The 23461-nt window shown below is 40.5% G+C and overlaps 1 pseudogene; it reads right to left on the reverse strand.

The window, feature by feature from the left end:
• Window positions 1–22299: 22299 nt before the first annotated feature.
• On the reverse strand, window positions 22300–23078 carry LOC141250991 (uncharacterized; annotated as a pseudogene).
• Between the last annotated feature and the right edge of the window lie 383 nt (window positions 23079–23461).

Below are 23461 nucleotides of genomic sequence, written 5' to 3' on the forward strand. Positions count from 1 at the left end.
AGAGCGAGTTCCTAGAACTGTGAAGAAGAAAGTTCTACCTTCCAGTTCTGGAATCGCAAGTGATAAAATTCCTACGAAGTCAATACTTCGTTGGGAACACACTACTTGATTTGATTTTGTAGGAAAGGGTGGAGAGTAGAAGGAAAATGGTTATCTAAAGCTACTTTCATCCTTAGCCAGAGAAGGAGTCTCACTATTTCCTTCAGTGCTTATTTGACAAAATCAAGCGTGTGCTAATAAACATCTCTTTCACTCTTATCATACAGGAGATGTATTTCATGTGGTAAAGTATTAGCCCCTGGAAAGCGAGTCTCATTTGATCATAAAGCTATATCTATTCGTTCAAAGCGAGACTCAGATAGTTCAAGCGAGTCTTTGAAGACTCAAGCGACTCTATTTCTATACTCGTTGAACTATAACTAATACTTCCAGAAGAGCCAAAGCTGCAAGTCATCTCTCTAAGTTCACTTTACTTGGATAATTGTATAACCCTTTAGCCTCTTCGGTTTTCCTTCTTACCTTATTAGAAGAACAAGAGATGCGCTGTAAGTTCCTCTATACTTCGACTATGAACTATGCTTTATAATTCTACTTTGGGAACTTTAGTTGGACTGTGTTGCTTGCTTACTTTATTTTCATGCTTATCTTTACACAATCTAATCTAGCTAAGGCAATATATTGTATGAAAGCTATTGCTTATAGTCTTGACAAATTGCATGCTCTTCTTATGTGCCACAAATAGAGAATGGTGATAGTCTTCTTTCCTATTACAAGCCTAAGAAATGATCCATTCCTATAGTGTCCCTTGCCTAACGTTGATGTAGTGCTTCCTTACCCATGATCAAACTCCACAAGGGAAGTGTCCATCTTCGTGTAAAATCCAGTTACCCATATCATGCACATACGTTATATATTCATTAAAATTGAGTGTGAGTGTGTATTGTCCCATGTTATGAAATGTGAATTTCCTATTAATCTTTTTGCATGCTTAAATGTCACATTAGGTTCATATATACACTTGTGTTACACTCCTAAGCATGATCAAGCGTTAGGTAAGAGTCGCTTCCATGCAGTATGAGTGGCTATCAGGTTTGCTTAACATAGAGGGTTTGCTTAATGAGGAAGGCATTCATCTACGGATCCAACATCTGAGGTCTAGACATGTAGCCCTGTGATCTAGTATAAATAGATCCAGAAAGGATACGTGGCTCAGTGACTAGTGTAAATGTATTCGGTAAAGACACACTTAGACTTCACAGCGCATCATAGTAGCAAGTCTGCATGTGCCACTTGTTATGCATAAATTTTATGCATAAAGCAAGTCTTCTTTATCTGAGGTTGCTCCAACGAGTCTCTTGCAGTGCCACTTGTTATGCATAAATTTTATCCAGAAAAAGCAAGTCTGCATGTGGCCGTTACGCAACTCAGTGAGACTAGCCATTACGAGATCTCAGATTTGATACAAAGCTTACACAAGAAGGAAACGGAGTCTATTTAAGCACCGATATTCATTTCAAATCAATTTTACAATGCTTACTATATTCTGTCTCTTCCTAAAAATTGCTCAAATCTCTCCTACTACACTCGTTGTCTTACATCTCCTCAAAAGGCCAAACACAATCCTCATAACCCTAAACTCCTCATACCAAATGGCTGATAAATCACCCCTTGCTGGTCTTTCAAAGGAAAAATTATTGAGGAGTTCTCTCATCTGAGTCTAGAGGATATTGCGACGATTATGCAGCGCAGACAGTTGACTTCGGATGCCATTACAGAGTCGCAAGTGACTCCCCAAGAGGACTTCACTCTTTCTCCATCACCGCCTCTCTCCCCGTCTCTAGAAAAAGACGCTCCACGCAATTCAGCGATTAGAAAGACTAGTAAGACTCTAGCTTCAACCACATGCAAAGAAATTATTCTACTTACAGAGCCAACGAATATCATTGGGCAAGTGATTACAGACACTAAGAAGATTGATCTTGAATCCTTCTCAACCCCTGATAAACCAGGTACTGAGCAATTTATTTCCTCATCCTCAAAGCCTTCTCCTCTCTTGTTGCCTCGTTTCAAGATGAGGAAGAATATGTCTTTGCTCCAGCTCCACTAAGGCTATCTATAGAAGCAAAGAGAGAGTCAAAAGCGGCTAGGAAGCACAAGCTAGATGAAATTGAGGAAGAACCTGATGTCTCTAAGGATGAAAGCGCTAAATCAACTCCTCCAAAAACAGTGAAGAATGAATCTAAGAAGCGAAGCAAGAAGAGGTCAAGAAAAGAGTCTAAGGTAGTCTCTACTGATTTCCCTCCTATTCCTCTCGCTATTAGAAAGAGGGAAGTTCTCGTGCCTCTGATTATGTGCCCGGAGATCCTAAAAGCAATTGAGGAATCATTAGGCTCAGACAGGTTTAGTCAGCTGCTCAAGTTGCAAGGATGGGATAAGTTGGAAACTGAAGTGAGTAAAGCCGGTCTGGAGTTGGTGCGTCAGTTCTACTCTCATATCTCCAGTGATCCTACTACACTCAGTTTTGTTTGGATAAACAACGTCGAGGAAAGCTTTAAGGTAAAAGATCTACCCATGGCAATCGGTCAAGAGCCAGGACCGGATGAATATTTGGTGGGATTTGGACGCTTATACAACAAGAATTTTCCAAGCGGTTCACAAAGATCAAGGAAGTTGTTATTGGCAAGAATGTTCCACCAACAGTTAAGGTTAAGCACCTTTCTGCGTCAAAGGGCATGCTGCATCAATTTATTGTGAAGAACATCACGTCGCGAAACACAGGTCTGGACCAGGTGACCATCTATGACTGATGTATTATGGCTCAATGCATTAATGGAGAACTGTGAACACTGCCCAAATTATGTTCTCTCACTTAGTTGCATCCAGAGATCACCACGTCATCCCGCTTCCCTTCCCAAACATCGTAGCTCGCATGCTGAAGAATGAGGGTATGTACAAGCCAGTGACTGAGACTAGCTTCAATGATATTCTTACCCTGGAGAAGGTTGCCGAGCTTGTTGCGAATCCTTCCAAGACTCTCTTACATGTTACCAGCTCTTCTCACACTCAGTCTTGAGAACCAGCAATAGTCGCTGCCAGCGAGTCTTCATCTAGCGTTGTCACAACTATATAGTCATTGCACGCCACTATTGAGAAGCGACTTTTCGAGATTCATACCCAACTCCAGCTACTCACTGAGTGATAAGAAGAACAAAGCAGCATCACTCAGAAATTAGTGGCTCTTGTTCACAAGCGTAACGAGTAGGGTGTTAACGTTTGTGTGTTCTTTTGCTTCTCTTGTGTGCTTTTCTGCTTGTTTAAAAGTTTAACTAGCTTTTGTAGGACCCCCCGACTACTTAAGGTGTAAGGTTTTAATGATAAACAATTTAATCTTTGTTTCTATAATCTCTAATTGTTCTACTTGGTTACACCTTACTTTATTGCACTGAATGTCCTGATTTGCTTTCTTAATTGAGTTAAGCTAGTTTTCTTTCCACTATTAGTTCCCTTTGCATGAGTTCTATTGGAAAGAAGTTAGATTGTCTTGGTCTAAGGGGGAATAAAGGTACACTCGCTAAGTGGATTTAGCAAGATTTTAAGCAGATTTGGTCAATCTGTTGAGTATCAGTTTAAGCTTCATTGTATATCTTATAGCTTAACTAAGTATGTTTTGAAATAGATGTGCTTACACTGTTTAATTGTTTATCATCATCACAAGGGGGAAATTGTTAGTTTGAGCTTGCTCAGACTAATCACTTCCTTTGTTTTGATGATGATAAACACTCCATTTGATCTATCTTGTGTTTTCTACGCATTACAGGAGTAGCTTAAGAATCCAAGAGAGTCGCTTTTGACCAAGCGAACAAGCTAGAGACTAGATTTGAGCCTTGTGAAGATAGAAGACATAGCAAAGGCAGTATCAACCAACTCAATGATGAAGAAAAACTGCCCAGGTGGCTTAGGCTGCACCAGCGTGTAGAGTATTTGTGCTAGATGATGGGGAAGACATGAAGCTCAGTATAGGCGAATGTGTTTATAACTATGAAGAGTGAATAGCGTGGATCGCCAGTGTGGACAAGTTGAAGTGGAGTGATGTGGAAGCGAATCGCCATCGTGGAAGAGTTTGTTACAAGTTTGTTGCTCAAGAAAAAGTAGAAATCTGTGGAGGTGTTATCCGGAGAATAGTCACACGGATTGCCAAGGTAGCAATATCCTTTATTACAATATTGTATAGATTTTTCTAAATTGGGGAAGAAGTTCAGAATTTTAATAAATAGGTGTAATAGTTGTATGTATTCACACGAACTTAGGAAACCTCGAGAGGGAGAGAAAGTCTAGCTAGAACAAACACAACAGGATCATGAAAGCCTATGAGTTAGTACGTTGAGTGTCTTTGAGGGATGCAAAAGGACTGAAAGCTGGGAGGTTAGTAGGGTTGAGTGTTTGGGACATAGCTGGTGATCTCTGAGGGAGTGAGTGTCGTCTTTACAACTTGAGAGTGCAAACATTGTAAGTGAGCTGAACGCGAGTGTAGTGAGCTCAGAGATATAAGGCCTTGTAAATTTTTGTTCATTATATTAAATATATTGGTGAGTTTAATCTCGGGCATGTATTATTGCCAAGGGTAATTTCATCTAACAATCTAAGATTCATATTGAGTTGAATATTTCATCTAACAATCTAAGATTCATATTGTGGTTTCCCCTTGTTATTCCGCAACTATAACATATTTGCTTTCTAGCGTGCAGTGCTTACTTATAGGAAAAAGACTCGCTTAAAGTGTATTAAACTTCCGCCTTTCTTAAATACTGAAGCTAGTCAATCGAGCTACTCTTCTCTAAGAGCTACTCGATTCTAAGCTACTCTATAAAGGTTTTGAACAAGCGGTTCACTCATATCTATACTCTCTTTGTTGAAAGCTAGTCTTTAAGTACTAGCTTTGTAGATTTTATTCATTGATTATAGAGTAAGTGTAATATTCACATACATATCTTGTTACACTAGCTTTTTATCTCGATCCTACCCCTCGTCATAAGGGAGCTGAACCACCTGATATGATCTCTAAAGAAATATGTACCACTGTTTTAGGCAATTGCCTCACCCTTATGAACCCAAAAGACAAGGTACCTTCTAGTGATGTTGTGTAGCTTATGAAGAAAGAGCCTAAACGCCCCCTGCAGAGTCTAAGTGTGGGTAGAGAAGAAGAAAAAGGTTAAATCTGTATAGGGTGTCAAGGAAGCAATGGTATATAGGTTTAAACCTTTCTATAGATGGTTCAAGGACATGCTTATGAGAGCGGAGTTTCCAAGGGGAATAAAAGAGTATGGATGATATGACGGAAGTCGAGCCAATGACTTTAAACAAAGGCGTTGCTCGGGAGGCAACCCGAGAAATGAGGTATTTTTCCGCTTTCACCCATCTCTTAGCTTTGTTCTTTATCTCACAATAGGGACATTGTGACTTTAAGTGTGGGAGAGGGAATTATCTCAAATATCCTTGCTATTTGAGTTATTTTTTATACTTTTGATTCGGTTATCATATTTTCCCCCTATTTGATGTTGTGTGGACTTTTATAATGGTACATTGACTTTGAATATTTCCACTATGCTTTAGATGTTGACATTATAATTGTGTATGATGATGATATGATTGATCAAATTGAGGACTTTGTCTTGAGCATGTGGATTATGATTAGGATGCATTAGGACCAATACTAGAATTGCACTTTTATCATCTCGTCTCTTGCTATATCATGTTATTCATATTTTGCTTCCATATTTTCTTTACAAATTGCGTAAAAAGAAAAATAAAAGGTAGTGAAATCCTAGTGAAATAAGTCGGAAGAGAACGCGATCTCCTTGGTGTGAAAGATCACTCTTGGTTCGATCCTCCATGGCTAAGCAAGCAAAGAGTTTCATTAGTTGTCCTGGACCGTAAAACAGACGGTCCCGATACCTAAATAAATGGTTTTAAAAGAAGAAATACATGAATAAGATGAAAAAAACAATAGAAAATTATATGTGGTATTACTTGAGTCGAGTTGTGATTTTTTGTGTATTTTCAATGGTATTGGAGCTCGTTATATCCTATCATAGATTATGAACCATGTTAGGAAATGAATTGTCGTTTGTTTGATCATGAATTATTATCCTTCACATACCACTTGGATAGAGACATCTCTTGCATATTTTAGATATTAATTGTCATGTACTTGCATAGGACAAACATAGTTCAATTTTGGGGATATTTTTGATGTCATGTTAGAGTCGTTTAGAGTCTTGCTTTGTTTTTCTTTTTAGATTTTTGGTAGAGTCGGAATCTGTGCCTGTGCTTTGATGATTTCAGGTACATGGAGCTTAAGTGTTGACTGATGACCGTTGCTGTCAAGTTTTTCCATACTCACTGAGACCTTTGTGCTTAACGGAGGGGTTGGCAATCTTTTGCTCACTCGAGGATGAGCGAGGTCTAAGTGTGGGGGAATTTGATATGTGCAATTTTTTATGGCGCCAAGGTGGTTATTAGATGGTTATAAGTGCGTTTCAGAGGCATTTCGTCGTTAAATGGAGCACACGAGGTATCGAGACAAAAGACGGTTGAGCTAGAGCGAAGAAATGCTAAGGAGTTAAGCTGAGTTTAAATGGATCGTTCTCCCTACTCCGATGTCCAATTGAGGTGATTCTAATTCTAGGCGTCAGATCTTAAAGTCTATTACATTCCTCCAAATTTGGGCGCAATCAGAGGTGTGAATAAAAAGTTATGGGATTTTACTGAGCTGTCGCAAGAGGCAACAAAGAGCAAGCAGCGGTCGCGGCCAACCGACCGTGGTCACGACTTGTTACGCTGGAGTTGGGCCAGATTCGGCCCGAAAAATTGGTTGCTTGTTGGGATATTGTGGGCTTTCGACTCTTCGTATCCCTAGGTCATATAAAAAACTTTTCTAAGTTTTTGACCCATTCTCAATTCCATTTTCTCTCTAAACTCTTATATTTTTGATTCTCTTGCAAAGATAATGAAGAACTAATATCTCTTGTTCACTTTTAAGATTAAGGCTCTCATACTCGGTTAGTTGTAAGATTCTGAACCCTTATGTTTAATTCAATTTAAGGTTGTGTTGATAATTCTTTTTCTTAAGCTTTGATTGATTTGTGTTGATTTATCTAGATAGCTAACTAGATCTATTGATGTTTATCATATTGCTAGAACTAGATAATTCGATTTGAAAAGTCTTGTTTTGTGGTAGCGAGCATAATTTCATAAACTATTTGTGAGTGCCTATTGTGTAGAATTATCAAATTCATGTCGAGTATCCGACGATTTGTCCATGATATTACATGAACCTATCTATCCTTGAGATTAATGCTATTGTGTGCATGAATCTTGATATTTTCTTGGTTAGAACTCAATAAGGGTTTCTAGGACTATTTGGACTACTTACTTTATAAGAACAAGGTTTAGGACAACCAGTTGAATGTATGCACGTAAGGTATTATGAATCTAGGATCAACTGCTTATCTGCTATGCTACAATTTGATGAGTGAATGTTTTAATCCATATTCATTATTTCTTGTGTTTGCCTACTTGTGTTACTTATAACAACCCCCCAACCGTATTAGTTAATCACTCATAGGTATTAGATGGATAACTTTTTCTCCCTTGGGTACGATCCCTACTTCCACTATATTCTATAGTGTGAGTTCGGTAATTCTTTGACTTAGGCAGCACGACTTTAGCCTAGTCACCGGGCACCATCGAGAGATCAGTCTTCAGACTCATTTAGCTCCTTCTTAATCTTCAATATGCTTGTCTTCTATTCTAAACCTTCATAAAACATCATAATAAGGTATATATGGTAATAAAGTTATAAAAAATATACAATAATACCACTCAATATAGCACTAAATATATGCTAAAACTATGATACTATACCCATCGTAGACATGTACATCAAACTGCCCCACACTTGAACTCAACTCCTCTCAAGTGGAATCATACTAACACTCGTCTCACAATAATACTCATGTAGAATCGCAAGTACAAAGTCTCTCACATGGAGACATGATAGGTATTTCAACTGATATATTCACTCACAAGTTAAATATAGATAGGAGCTTCCCTCATGTCAAGCAAAAAAACATGAAATTTGCAACAGAACAAAACAAGGTCATTGATGAAGAGGTCACCAATTACTCGAAATATGTAAAATCAGAGAGGTCAAGTATCCCAAATGTTAGCTAACGTCGTGGTCATGGAGAAGAAGAATGGTAAGTGGCGAGTATGCATCGACTTCAAAGACCTAAAAAAATTTTGTCCTAAGGATTCCTTCCCTCAACCCCATAGAGATGCCACAATTGACACTATGTCAGGACATCAGATGCTCTCATTCATAGACACGTTCAGTGGTTACCACCAAATCCAAATGGACCTAAGAGATGAACAGAAAACATCATTCTTCACTAGTAAAAGGTACCTATTGTTATAAGGTCATGCCTTTTGGGCTAAAAAATGCAGGAGTACTATACCAGCAACCTGGTGAACAAGATGTTCAGATATAAGATGTGGGACTAAAAAATGCAGGGGAAACATACCAACTACTGATGAACAAGATGTTCAAAGATCAGATTGGGGACACAATGGAATTATACATCGACGACATATCAAATCCAAGGACAAAAGCAATCACATCGACCATGTGAAAGACGTGTTTGACGTGTTAGAGAAGTATAATATGAAACTTAACCCAACTAAATGTATCTCCGAAGTGTCTTATGGAAAATTTCTAGGTTACATGGTGACCCAAAGGGAGTCGAGGCATGTCCAGAACTAATCAAAGTGGAAAATTTCTAGGTTACATGGAAAATTTCTAGGTTCTAAATGTATCTCCCTCAATGTCCGGTTACCACCATTATTCCGTTGCGCAATTGCCTCTACTAATTATTTGAGTTAGGCTCATTGCAATTGGGTAGCCGCAAGGGCTATTTGCTCAGGAGTCTGCTCTTCAACCTGATCGTTGTCCATTGTATAAATCCCGGCTCTCGACTCTCTATGAATCCTACGAATAGTCCGCTCGATCTATAGATTAAGCTCAACAAGAAACCGACCGTAGCATGGGTGTTGACCATACACTAGTCAACACCAAAGTTAATCAAACTAATAACACAAGAAAAGAAACTTTGACTCCCCGACAACGACGCCAAATTTGACGGGGCCTAAATGGTCGTTGTTCCCGATCAAAGTAATTATCCTAACTAACAACTCAATAATAGTAAAGAGGCAAGCAAGGGTCGAATTCCACAGGGAGACAGATTATCAATTCTTGCTTTATTAAGGTGATTAACTTATAAAGTAACCAATGGGGGTTTGGAATGCAACTAAATGAACTAACTTGATTGTAACTAATATGATGAAAAACACTTCATTCAAAAAACATTCACACATTCATTCACAACTTATTAACGTTCGAGTTCATCAATTCATATGGTTGTCCTAATCCATGTTCTGATATAGTTATTAGTATAACTAGTCCTAATAACCCTTACTAAGCTACAACCCTGAAACAATCAAGATTTAATAACCAACCAGTAATGAACTTAGGAATAGATAGGTGCATGCAATATCATTGACTTTAGTCGATATTTAACATGCAATCAACTCTCTCTACAATACAGACAGATAAATCAGATTCAATAAACATTTAAGCGCAAGAAAGATGAAAAAAACCAAATATGTAATGGAACTAAAGTTTAAGTCTTACAACCACATCAACCAAAGGCTTCAGTTGTTGAACAAAGCAAAAGAGAACTAGTGTGACATAGTTTCTCTAGAACATAAAAAGTGTAAAGCGATCTAAGATCTAGGATTGAGAAGAGGCTAAGATACTAAACCCTATTTATTCCTAACCTAATATGGAAAAACAAAACATTAAAAGTCCATCCTGAAACTCTATCTAAAAAGAGCAAAGGCCCGGAAGCAATCCCGCAAGTAAATCCCAAACTCCGTGTCCAACCCAACTTGGGCCGGTCGCGCAACCTTGGGCGTGGTCACACCATGAGCCACCTCGCCACTTTGGCTCGCGCATAGGTACGCGATCGCACCACCTTGGGAATCTTCTCTTCGTCTTCCCTGAAATGTTTGTAGTCCTCATGACTAACGCTTTTACACTACATGGTTTGGATTATAGGAATACAGCTCAAACCATCGCCAAATCACCTATAAATGATGCTAATAACCATTGCATGTGCTATGCAAGATATCACCTATCAATGATACAACATAGTGTATACGACATGAAATTAAAACCACGTACAACGATCAAGTCTCATGCTATAGTGGACTTTGTGGTCCACTTCAGCCAAATCCTTGAGGCGTAGGCGTCCATCGAAGTGGCAGCCCTCGCCACGGAAGAAGGTCAAGGCACATGAGAGATTCATATGGATGGCATGTCCAATGCTCAAGGAACATGACTAGGAATTGTGCTAAAGTCACCACAAGGTGAAAGAATATCCCAGGTTGTGAGATGCGAGTGGGAAACGACCAATAACGAACCAGAGTATAAGGCACTCATCTTTGGCATCAACCTCGCACGAGACTTATCCGTGGTCAACATACAGGTAGTTTGTGACTTTCTGCTAATAGTCAATTAGGTCAAAGGAAAGTACGTAGCTAAAGACGAACGGATGGAAAAATACCTAACCCTCGTTCAATCATCAATTCCTAAATTCCAAAAATTCTCCATATCCCAACTACCAAGAGACTAGAATGCCCAGGCCGACACCCTAGCCAACCTTGGATCCACCCTCCACCTTGACGAGTTCGCGACGATATCACCGATCCATATATTATCCCCAATAGTTTCTAAGACAACAAAAGGGAACATCAACATAGTTGTCTCAATCCAATAAGACTACAACTCAAAAGACTGGATAATCCACCGAAGGCGCCCTTCAGACAAGTTGTAAGCTCGGCACCTCAAGGTACAGTCACCATCATATTTTATGCAAAAAACTTTTCTTTTGAGGAAACCACATGCTTCTCAAATGCATGGCGACGACTGAAGCACAAATAATCCTCTCTCCCTTATATAGTGAATAATACGGCAACCACACCGGGGGACAAAATCTTGGTCTGCAAAGCACAACAACTAGGATATTATTGGTCAATAATGAATTCTGATGTGATCGAGTTTGCCAAACGCTGTAACACATGCCAGAGACACGCCTCAGTACCTCACCAACCACTAGAGCTCCTACATTCCACTCTCCCTCCTTGGCCTTTCATGAGGTTAGGGATGGATATAGTCAACAAACTACCGCCATATTCGTGGAAACTAGTTTTCTTCCTCGCCATGATGGACTACTCCTCTAAGTGGATCGAAGTTGAAGCATACAGGAAAGTCAAGGGAAAAGACGTTGCGTTCTTCTTCAAGAGAAATATTATATGCAGGTTCAGGATCCCCTCAGAAATCGTATGGGGTAGTGGATCTCAATTAATCAGCCAAAGGACAAGAATAATCTTCTCTCGTTGGAACCTCAACCTGGTGACGTCAACCCTCAGATACCCTCAGGCAAACGATCAAGCTGAGTCCAGCAAAAAGGTCATCATCAATAACCTCAAGAAGTGACTCAATGACGGCAAAGGAAAATGGGTCGACGAGTTACCTTATGTACTTTGGTCTGACAAGATAATACAAAATTCCACAGGACAGTCGTCATTTGCCTTGGTCTATGGATGTGAGTTAGTCGTACCAGTTGAAGAACTTCTCCCAACCACCAGGTATTGTTTGCAGACCCTGGAGCAGAATGACATCAACCTAGGGCACGTGTTGGATTCAGTGGACGAGGATTGAGATAAAGCAAGACTACGCATGGTTAGATATCATCAACAAGTCGCACTAAGTTATAACCATAATGTCTATGTTAAGACCTTATCTTTGGAAGACTAGGTCCTCTAGAAGTCATTCCAAAATACCAAGGATCCAAGGAACGGTACGCTATCCCAACAGTGGGAAAGTCTATATCAAATCATCAAGATCGTGAGGCAAGGTGCATACAAGCTCCACGATGTAAACGACAAGCACGTCCCTCGAAGATGCAACGCAACACATCTGAGGAAGTATCACTTTTTAAGTTATTTCAATGATTTAATCATTCTTTCAATAAACTCCTTAAAAAAATCAATAAAAAACTCCACTATGACTAGTTACGGACATGAGCGTCAGAGAGCCAATGGGTTTATAACCAACGGTCAATCCTTAGCCAAACCAGTTTTTATGTATTTAAAGTGAAATGCCCCTCAACTTACCGGTGGACATAACAAGGAGATCCACACCAAATGAACATGATGGATCGGAATACAAGGGATTGGATATAAAAAAGGCACGTCATTAAACTGCTCGCCTTAAAATAAAAATAAGGCAACGACTCTTTATACTCTAATATCATGCAATATACAACTTGTTGTCTCCCTTTGCACCACAATAACGTGCGTGCACATCCAATTGCATGCCTACTCTCCTTCTTCTACAGGTGAAACTACTCCATGATCACAGTCACTTTGCATGGTCGAATCGGTCCACCTCCAAAACCCATGACCACAACACAAAAGTAAAGGTATGACATTCATCTACGTCGGGACCTACTGGTCTGATGATGTATTTACATAAATGTGATCTGATATGTTGGACAAATTGCAAAAATGCACATATCCTTGTCTTAGCCATTGAAGGAATTTTTAACAAAGAATCATGAAAAGCAGACACATAAAAGTTCAAATACAAAATAACACAACCTTTTTTAGCAGGAAAAACATAGTAGTGGGATCAATCGTCAATAGAGGCGTCACCCTCATGGGCTTCCCCGGCCTCCTCTATGACAACGGTGCTTGATGTGAAAGGCTGTCCAAACTCCCTATCTTTGGACAAGATTCCCCAAGCTCTCAAATCCTCAACATGGGTGAACCCTTCATAGTAATCCTTTTCCATCGCCATAGTCTTAGCCACAAGGCCTTAATCACAATGATGCACTCTCTGAAACTCCTCGATCATCTCAACTCTAGACTTGGCGCCCATGTGTCCACACACGCCAACGCAAATTTTTCCACACAACTCCTTCAGTCGAAAAAGCTCTCCCTCAATCACCGATGTGCGAGCCTTCAACCTCGACACCTCCTCCTCTACAGAGCAGACCCCACCGTCAACTGTCGCGGTCTTGTCTTCATACACCTTCACCTTCTCTTCAACAACCCTCATCTTCCCTTCAGTCGTCTCTACTTGTACTTTCAGTCCAGCTTGTTGCTCTTCCCCGAAGTCCAGCCTCTTCTGGTAGTCTACACACTACTTCTTATCCTTGAAGTTCCTACAACTTAGATGCTGGAAGACCTATAATAGACCTGAGCTGTTAAATAAAATGAAACACCCATGTACCCTGGAATAGATGAAGGAAGGAAGGAATTACTTTTACCATCCATGACGAATTGGCCGCAGCATCAAGGTTTTCCAGCATATGCAAGGCCTCGACCTCATCTATGGTAGGCAAGGCGCAGAGATCAGTGAAGTCGACATTAATCTTCGTGACTTTGGGAGGGACGATCTCGTCCACTGGGTCAACGGATGGTCTCTTACCCTTCTTCGCGGACTGAACAAGAGGCAGCTTGACAGTTTCTTTGGAGGATAATGTTGTTCTTCCTCTTAGCTTCCATCATGCTCTTGGTAGAGAGGCGGGCAGGTCCTTGAGAAGACGAAGCTGAAATAACAGGCTGGAACACAGTAAATCATGAACAACTCGATTGACATGATTAAATACTCTATGCCTAACCAAAGTAATTCCGGACTAGCAAACTATAGTAATATAACACACAAGTACCGGTTGAATCCCAAGAGAGTCAAGAAATTTATTTCGTAACAAATCAATGATCAACTTAAGTGACCAAGGGGGATTTATGCTAGAAATATGTAACAACTAAGATGATTATGAATGAATTCAAGAGGGAGAAAGACGTTTCACTTATCATATATCCACACAACAGATAATCAGGTTGATCATAAAATGTATTAACCCTAATTTCAATCAATCCAATTGTTTCCTTAATCCATGTTAGAATAAAGCTATTAGTCCAACTAGTTCTAATATGTAATCCCAACTAGTCGGATACTCGACACACAATCAGTTTTCATGAATAGATAGGTGCATGCAATATCATGGACAACTAGTCTAATACTCGACACACAATCAGTTCTCTACACAATAGGTAATCCCAACTAGTTCATGCAAATCATGGTTGCTACAAAAAGATATGATAATCAACTCGAATAATCAAATCCCAGCAATATGAGAATATTGATAAACCTTGGAAGCTAATCTGAATAAATCACACAAATCATAAGATCTAAGTACAAGAGAAATTGAAACAATCAAATAGAAATTAGAACAAAGGTAGAAATCTCACAACCATAAAAATCTGAAGGCTTCAATCGTTAAGCAAAACAAGGATGGTAGTTCTTTATAAATAGAAACAAGAAAAAATTGTTAAAAGAGATCAAGTAGGTTGTTTTTTTATTCTCCCTAAAACACTGCCTTAAATAATATATAGTCTTATGTGAATCCATAACTATCAACTTCAACTTGGATTTCATAATTACACTCAGATAACACCTAAAACTCAACTAACTTTGGACTAATAACTGCATGATACACCATATAAAATCACCACATCATCGAAAAAGTTTAACACCGTAAATCAAGACAACAGAGTATTTCTTATGCGTGACAAGCAACGATAAAACGAGTGAAAAAGGAAAGGGCCTAAACAAGTTGTCGAACTTCCTTTCATAGATAGGAGTCTCTAGGATGCAGAGAGTCTTGTGTCAATGGTGGTATCGAGCAGGTGTTCAAACGACATCGGTTCTACACATACATGGAACCAAATTATGTTAGACAATGAACAAGAAATGTATGCGTAATAAAAACATACCTTTCCACTTCCATTGAGTCTTGAGGAATCAATAGTCTACTCCTAGTGGTTTGACCTCGATGAAAAAGAAGCGCCTTTTCCATCCACAGTCGTTAATGCTCCGGCTCAGGGCAATGGGCTTGCTCGATGCTCGACTCTTCAAATTGTATTGGAAGGATTTCGAGGTTGACAGAAGAAAACAATAATCAACGTCGGCATTGGTTTAGCTCAAAGTCATACTTCTTGTTGAGACAGTCAAGGATGCGCAAGATTCTCCAAGCTTGGTGATAGGCGCAATCTTGATGGCGCCAAAGGAGCACTTAAGACGGCAAAAAGGGGCGTTTTCACTCACTTGGGCAACATAATGAAGCTTACTAGGCGTCAGATGCGAAGTCGCCAAAGTACGCTAGAAGCCGAGGAGGAAACGCGTTTATAGAGTCAAAAACGCGGGCACGGCCAGCCAGCCGCGGTCGCGGTTCTCACCGTGCATGTCCAGTGTTCCTCAGAACCCATCCGCGCCTACGACTCCCTGCCGCGCCCGCGACCCTCCCGGAATGAATGAGCACTTTGACCATCTTTTGTAACTCTTTTGCTCTTAAGATAGTCAATTTGGAGTGAATTAGTATTTGGACCATTTTTTGTAACTCCTAGCCCTTAAATTAGTCAAATTGGGAGTTTAGAAAACTCTATTTTAGGGAGGGGGTTTTTACGGGGTTCTTAGGTTGGTACTCTATTATCTAATTTCTCAAATTTGGTAATCCAAGAAAACTCTCTCAATTTTGTACTTTGTTTTCTAAGAAGTAATGGAGAACTAAGCCTGCTTGTGTTCACATTGAAGTTCTAAGCGCTTGACTTGGGTCATTGTGGTAAGGTTCTTTTCCCTTTGTTCTTATCTATCTTAGGATTTGTTCTTTGATCTCTTGCTCTTAAACTCATGATTGTTTTATATTGATTTTTCTAGAGTCATGAACTAGGTTAATTGATATTCTCCAATTTGCTAGGTTTAGACAATTCTATTTGAAGAATCTAAACATTTTGTAGCAAACCCTTTTCTCATGAACTATTTGTGATTGATATTAGGGTAGAGATCTTAGATTCATGTCAGGTACCGACTATTTGTCAATGGTATTGCATGAACCTACTTATCTTTGAGCTTTATGCAATTATGCTATTAAATCTAGGTATTTCCGTTGTTGTAGTATGATTAGGGCTTCTAGGACTATTTGGACTAGTTGCTAGTTATGAACAAAGAGTAAGACATTTCGCTTTTATTTGATTTGAACATTGGGTGCTAAGAATCTATGATCCACCGACCTAGTCAAGTTGCTAGAATGGATAGGTGAACCGCTTTAATCTTTATACTTCCTTCATCATTTGTGTGTTATTGTTATTTTCATCACCAACCATTCCCCCCCCCCCCTTTTGTTACTTTTTAATCATATAAAAACTTTAACCGAAAAGCTTGCTCCCTTGGGTACGACCCTTATTACCGCTATACTCTAGTGGGAGTTTGGTTTAATACTTTGACGAGGCAAGGCGACTTTAGCCCTCGTCAAATTTGGCACCGTTGCCGGGGAGCAACGTTTCTCTTTGATTAAGTTTTTTGTGATTACTCTTGGTGTGGACCCCATTGATGGTCCACACCCGTTCCACTAATTCACCTCTTTTTGATTTTGATTCAGAGATCGAGCGGACGCATTTACTGAACTTGAGGCACACCCTAGAAAACCTTGTTGTGGAGAACATGGCCGCTCGTACACTACGAGAGCTTACGGCTCCCAATCTTGCTCAACAACCTTTGGCGGTCGTAGTGCCACCATTAGATGCCGGTGTGTCCTTTGAGCTTAAGTCCGGTGTCATCAATCTCCTCCCGAAGTTCCATGGTTTAGCCGGTGAAGATCTCATCATGCATTTGGGAGAGTTCCACGACATATGCATGTGTAGCAAGCCGGCCAATGTCACGGAGGAGCAATTCAAGATGCGGGACTTTGGTTTCACTTTGAAGGATACCGCGAGAAATTGGTATTACCATCTTCCGGAGGGATCCATTGACACTTGGCCTAAGCTATACAAGGCCTTCCTCGACAAGTACTTCCCCGCTAGGAAGTCTACCGCTTTGAAGAGAGCCATCACCAATGTTGAGCAAGCGGATGATGAGACGCTCTATGACTATTGTGAGCGTTTCATGAGCTTGTGCGCGAGTTGCCCGTTCCATGGGTTCGATGAGAAGGAATTAGTAATCCACCTCTACAACGGGTTACTAGATCAAGAGAGGAGGATTATAGACGCCGCCTGCAATGGTAGTGTCTTGAACTTGACGCCCGAAATAGCCATGAGCCGGATCCATGACATAGCCGATGGCACAAGAAGCTTTGGTCGGACGTATTCAAGAAAGGGAGTTCATGCTGCGAGCTCTAGTGTTCCCGATGTAAGTAATACTTTGGCTGAGATCAAGAGCATGATCGAGACATTGGCTTTGACTCGGAACAATGACCCGCCGGCGCGGGCTTGTGGGGTTTGGACCGATGAATCCCACCCCACAGATATGTGTCCACAACTCCAGGACACTACTACTACCGTTGATGTCAATGCCGTGGGGGGATATGGACCTCCTAGACCTCGGTTCGATAACCAAGCTCATAACTACAACCAGAGGTGGAACGATCATGCGGGGTTCCTATATGGTGATCCATCGGGGGCCCAACACAACTCTACTCAGCCGGGTAATAACTTCCGACCCCAAGCTCAACCGAACCACCAATACCGGGCTCCTTATCAACCCAACAACCCACCGGGCTACGAACCTCCTAAGCCATCTACCGAGGATATGCTGAATTCCTTGGCCACTCACTTCACCTCTCATGTCCAAAAAACGGATTCTAGCATAAAGAGCATTGAGAAGCAACTTAGCCAACTTGCCGACACGATTTGTCAAACAAATCAACAACTTTCCAAGAGTTTGCCATCTCAAACAGTGGTGAATCCAAGGGCTAATGTAAGTGCTATTCATTTACGGAGTGGTAAGGTGTGTGGAGATGCCCCCATGGCTGAAGCGGAAGAAGAAGAGGAGGACGCTGCAGAAACTTTCCCGCGGGCGCGGCACCCTGACCGCGGGCGCGGATCACCTACTGAGGCCCATGATGAAGATTCGAAGAAGGTAGAGGAGGAATACTATGAAGATCGAGGGGACTTCCGCCTTCGACAAGAGAACTATGTGTGACCCGATTTCCCTCCTCTCTATGCCGAAAAGCCTCCCGCACCTTGTCAGGAAGCCCTTAAAGACACTCGAAGGCCGGTTGATGACAAAGAGCTCTTCGAGACATTTAGCAAGTGCGAAGTCAACATTCCCATGCTCCAGCTCATCAAAAGCGTACCCCGGTACGCTAAGTTCTTGAAAGAGCTATGCACAATCAAGCGAAAGCAAAAGCTCAAAGGGAAGAAAAAGGTGCAAGTGAATGAGCGTGTCTCCGCGATTCTTCAAACACAAATGCCGGCAAAGCGCGAGGATCCAGGTATGTTTACTATACCTATCATGATTGGTGAGACTCGGATTGATAGAGCCATGCTTGATTTAGGTGCTTCTATCAATGTTTTGCCTTACTCTATGTATGAATTGCTAGCACTAGGACCCCTAATTGAAACCAAAATTTCGATAGTTCTTGCTGACGGGTCTTCGGTGCTTCCTAGGGGAGTGGTAGAAAATGTATTTGTTAAGGTGGATAAATTGTTTTTCCCTGCTGATTTCTTTGTCTTGGATGTGAGTGAGAGTGCTATGGCTCCTATTATACTAGGTAGACCTTTCATGAGTACCGCTAGGACTAAGATTGATGTATTTATAGGAATAATGACCATGGAGTTTAACGGGGACATAATAGAACATAGTATACATGACGTCAATTCTCTTAACATGCTTTCTCTTCGTTGGATTGATACGATTCTACCTCCTATTTTGTACACTCTTGAGGATAACTTGTTTGATACGGGATTGAAACCTCACGATATGATGTACACCGCTGTTTTGGGCAATTGTTCCACCGTTCTTACGCCCTCGGGCAAGATACCTGCTAGTGCTGTTTTGCAGGATAGGAAGAGAGAGCCTCCACGTTCCCTTGATAAGTTTAAGTGTGGGGGAGTGAAGAAGAAGAAGGTTGCACCAATATGGAGGGTCAAGGAATTGAATGGTCTAAGGTTCAAACCTTTCCATAGCTGGTTCAAGGATGATAGGGCTAAACCTACCCACAAGTGTATGGGATCAATTGTAGCTTTTCAAGTGTCGTTCCCACGAGGATAAAGTAGTATCTTTTGCAACCAAACTAGTAAGCTAAGTCGTAATAAGGGGATTTGGTAATTATGCTACGAAAACTAGGAAAACACAACTTCGGAAAAATATATGGATGGGAAATATCTAGGATCAAGGATCACCACAACAACTCCTTAATAGATTACAAGATGCATTTATCAAAGATTAGCATGGACTCGTTTGATGGTAAGCAATCTAATGTATCTACCAATTCCTTTCAGACAATAGTAGACATATCTAAACTCCAACCAACAATCACTTTCGTGCAAAGTTAATCAAGCAAAGACTAATAGGCGCTTAGCTAGACCGGGTTAACATCCACTTTTGTGCTCATTTAAGTCCAACCTAACCTAGGTTTCTATGATTACTTATATCTCCACAAGAACAAACAAGTTTATTCTGGTTCAATTCTAGGAAATCCAACACAAACAATCTCCTTTCAGACTCATGCCGTGTCTAATTGAAATCTATAGGTATCTCCTTTCAGACTCAGCCTAATTGAAATTCTAATTGATAATCTCAACCTCAATAAGAACCCTAAAATTAAATCAAACAAGATTTCATGCTTTCAAAGACAAACACAAGAAGATAATCTATCAATTCATTGTTGGGATCACCCCAATCCTAGAACAATAGATCTAGCTATGCATAATGAGATAATCAATCAAAAACTCCATAAGAATAAAGAGATTCATAAATCTAGAAGAGAATAAAAGATATACTTGATTCGATCTAGAACTTACAACACCAATTCTTGAAAAGCCTTCAACAATCTTCACAAAATATCAAAAGCTAGGTCTTGAAATTAACAATAGAGAGATAGAGAGGGAGGATGGATTGATTGATTCACCCAAAACTAGCTCTCAAAACCCCCTTTTATTCTACTCTAAATGTCCTCCACAAAAGTAACCCCCTAGAAGTCGAAGAGTTCAAAGAGTAACCCCCTAGAAGTAAAAGAGTTCAAAGAGTAACCCCCTAGAAGTCAAAGAGTTCAAAGAGTAACCCCCTAGAAGTCAAAGAGTTCAAAGAGTAACCCCCTAGAAGTCAAAGAGTTCAAGGCAAATCAACCATTTTCGGAAGAGGGGCCGGCTACTCGGGCTGATACTCGGCCGCGTAACGGGCCGAGTAGGTCTCTGGGGCTCTGGTGGGGTTACTCGGCCGGATACTCGGCCGAGTCACAGGCCGAGTATCCCTCTGGTGGCTCCATGTGGTGTCTGGAGTGTGCGGATACTCGGTCGAGTAACAGGCCGAGTATCCCTCTGATTTCTGCTCCTCATCTTCACTTCGTGATGGCTTGTCTCGTCCTTCCTTTGGCCCCTTCGTTGCTTGATTCCTTCCTTGCTAATCTCCTTGTTCGATCACCTTTCCGCGCACGCTCATGATCTCCAATAGAATGCCTTCAAATCACCTGTAATCATCAAACAAAAGAGTAGATACCGACTCTACGAGGGAAACTAAGAAAATAAGATAAAACAAGACTAGAAAGACACAAAACGACTCTACTAAGACGAAATAAACATGACCTAAACTAGACTAAAATGCATGCTATCAAATTCCCCCAAGCTTGAACCTAGCCTGTCCCAAGCAAGCACATGTCAACGAATCCAAGTAATATACAAAAGAGGTATCTATCCAAGTGACATATGATTGATAACAACGGAAGATCAAACAGAAAACAAATCCCTTCCTAGCATGCTTCTCAATCAATGACAAGAAAATATTAGTTCCTCAACTCTAGATCTCACTGGATTAATAGAACATGTCACTCTCACTCATATATGTAGGTATGTGTTTCACTCAATGTTATAACTCAACTTTGAATATTAACTACCATAAGCTTGCAACCAAATCTAGATCTCCACTGCTAGGTAGAATGCAAAACACAATCATGAGACATATAAGGGGTTGTAATGGGGCCAAGGTACTCTATAAGGCATGGATGAAATTTTTGGCCATGTGGTGCACAATCTAGGAGATATGAACTTCATATGAAAACAACACCAACTCAAGTGATATTACAATAAGCACAAATACACAACCCAACCCAAGATCTATCAAATTGTTTATTTGGTGCTCCTTTTCTTCTCTTTCACTTATTTCTCTTTTTTTTCATTCATTTTTTTATATATCATTTTTTTTAAAATGATGAAAGAGAAGGGAGAAAATTGGATATAAACAACAAGACAACACTATATAATCAAACATCGTTAACCACCCCATCATCTACCATTCCCCCAAGCTTGTCTCACAACCACACCAAGTAAATAGAAGTTCAATCCCCTAGATAGGTAGGATATAAATATAAGCTCGGATTTCTTTTGTGGAGCTAACAAAGAAAGGCTATAAGGCTCAAAGGGCTACAAGAGAAGGATATCATCAAGGGTAGTCAAGGATAATATGGGCTCATAAAAATATAATGTCTCAATCAAATGTGATGCATTTTTAGTCCTATATGCAGTCTCAAAGAGATTTAGAAGCAAGTTCTAGAGATAACAAACAAAGAGAGTTCACTCATGAGAAATAAGAGGACTTTGCAAATGTAGTCCAATAAAGGCAAACAAGCTCACTAGGACAATTATCTAGAGTTTCCGTTCCAATATATCTTAATCAAAGTCCACATGCTCAGGTCAATGTCAAAAGTGTGATCAATCATATCATTATCATAATGCAATTGTAATATTAACAACTAAAGCATATTAAAAGGATTCACAGTCAATGCACCATTATAAGAACTCACAACGGAACATGCAGGGGAAAAGTGATAACCGACACAAAAACAAAAAAAATCAAAAAAAAAACAAACGAAAAAATGCAATTCTAAACAACCTACATGCAATACTCCCCTCCCCCAAGCTTAAAACTAACATTGTCCCCAATGCATAATTAAAAAGAGAAAGGAAGAGAAATACTTACTAGGAACTACTTTTGTGAAGGTGGTTTAGGAGGAGGTCGACCATTAAGAGAAAATCTCCCCTCATGAGGTAGACGGAGAAGATGGCCACTATCCCCTGGATCAAGATCCTCCTTCAACCTCAAATTGGATGGAAGAGTTTTCAACTTCACTTTGGTGCCTCTTGAGTCTCCTCCATAGGGGAGACGTCTTCACTAGATAGGGTCTCAGATATGGTCTCATGTACCTCATTACTAGATTCAAATTCTAAGAGCACACCAGCCAGTAGCTCTAGCTTGTCAGCTTCGGTCACACTCTCAATCAAGCAATACTCAAACGGATCATCAATCAAAATGGCCATCAACGATTCTTGGGTTGCTTTTTCAACCACATCCAAGCTAGAATTATCATCCTCAAAAGTAGGCTGCTTCACAACCTTAGGAAGGTTGAATTCCATTTTCTCTTCCTCAATATTGAAGGAGAGAACACCCTGCTTCACATCAATAAGAGCACCCGCGGTAGCTAGGAAGGGTCGTCCCACTATTATTGGAATATGAGAATCGGCGGGAATGTCTAGGACAATGAAATCAATCGGGATGTAGAACTTGCCGATCTGGATAGGAATGTCCTCCAAAATACCAATTGGGCGTGTTATAGATCTATCGGCCATGAGTAAGGTCATCTTCACCGGTCAAGGCTCTCCTAAATCAAGCTTCTTGCATATGGATAGAGGAATGATGCTCACCTAGCACCCAAATCACATAAAGCCTGGTAGGTACTCCTCCCTATCACCATAGGAACACTAAAGTTGCCCGGATCTTCAAGCTTAGGGGGCAACTTGTTTTGGATGATAGCGCTACATTCTTGGTTCAAAGCAATGGTGTGGTAGTCATCAAGGTTCCTCTTTTTGGATAGGATCTCCTTCAAAGAGTTCACATAGGTTGGCATTTGCTTGAGAGCTTCGGTGAAGGGAATGTTGATGCAAAGTTTCTTCAACACCTCCACAAATTTGCCAAATTGGTGTTCTAGGTGAGCTTGGGCTCTCCTTTGTAGGAAAGGAAGAGGAGGCTTGTAAGGTGGTGGTGGCACATACTTAGGCTCTTCCTTCTCCTCTTTCTCTTGAACCTTAGCTTCCTCGGGATCATCAATAGCAACACCTTTCTTCTTAAGATCTACCACTTTAGGATCTTCAAGTGGCCTTCTACTCCTCAAGGACACAACATTGATTTGCCCTTTTGGATTGGCCTTAGTTTGGCCCGGAAGATGACCATGGGGTCTAGGAGCATTCTTGGCATATTGAGCATGCAAGCTATCATGACTATCCAGTTTCT

Source organism: Phyllobates terribilis, unplaced genomic scaffold, assembly GCF_046119375.1.
Source record: "Phyllobates terribilis strain yellow unplaced genomic scaffold, ASM4611937v1 Scaffold_6416__1_contigs__length_44669, whole genome shotgun sequence".
Taxonomy (NCBI): Eukaryota; Metazoa; Chordata; class Amphibia; order Anura; family Dendrobatidae; genus Phyllobates; species Phyllobates terribilis.